The 824-nt window shown below is 36.9% G+C and overlaps 1 protein-coding gene across 1 annotated transcript in view; it reads right to left on the reverse strand.

Moving 5' to 3' along the window:
• NRG2 (neuregulin 2) overlaps nt 1–824 on the reverse strand; it is a 311,783-nt gene that overhangs the window by 124,236 nt on the left and 186,723 nt on the right. The window lies entirely within an intron of this gene.

Here is an 824-nt window from a genome sequence, read left to right on the forward strand (position 1 = left end):
AAAAAAAAAAAAAAAAGGTCAATGTTTAACCATTTCAAGAGGTAGCATATGATCAAGAACGTATGGTGCTAAAGGAGGAAGTCCAAGCTACACTGAAAGCATTGGTGAAAAAACAAGTTTTCAGGAATTGACAGAATACACACTGAAATCTTTCAACAAACTGATGCAGCACTGGAGGCGCCTTGTTCACTCACCTATGCCAAGAAATTTGGAAGGCAGCTATATGTTCAACCAATTTGAAGAGATCCATTATTTGTATCCATTCCAAAGAGAGGTGAGCCATCAAAATGTGGAAACCATCAAACAACATCATTTACATAACAGGCAATTAAAATTTTGCTGAAGAGAATTCGAAAATGGTACATCGACAAGGAACTTCCAGAAATTCAAGCCTGATTCAGAAGAGGATGTGGGACTAAGGAGATCACTGCTTATATCAGATGAATCTTGACTGAAAGCAGAGGATACCAGAAAGAAGTTTACTTGTTTTCTACTGACTATGAAAGAGCATTAGACTGTGTGGATCATAACAAACTACAGAAAACATTACAAAGAATGGGTATTCTAGAACACTTCATTGAGCTCATGAGACACTATCAGAACAGAACAAAGGATACTGAATGGTTTAAAATCAGGAAGGATGTGCACCAGGGTTATATCCTTTCACCATACTAATTCAATCTGTATGCTGAGCAAATAATCTGAGAAACTGGATTATATGAAGAAGAACATGGCATCAGGATTGAAGCAAGGCTCACTGACAAATTGCAATAAGCAGATGACACAATTGCTTACTGGAAGTGAAGAGGACGTAAAATATTTAT

Source organism: Chrysochloris asiatica, unplaced genomic scaffold (assembly GCF_000296735.1).
Source record: "Chrysochloris asiatica unplaced genomic scaffold, ChrAsi1.0 scaffold00087, whole genome shotgun sequence".
Lineage (NCBI taxonomy): Eukaryota > Metazoa > Chordata > Mammalia > Afrosoricida > Chrysochloridae > Chrysochloris > Chrysochloris asiatica.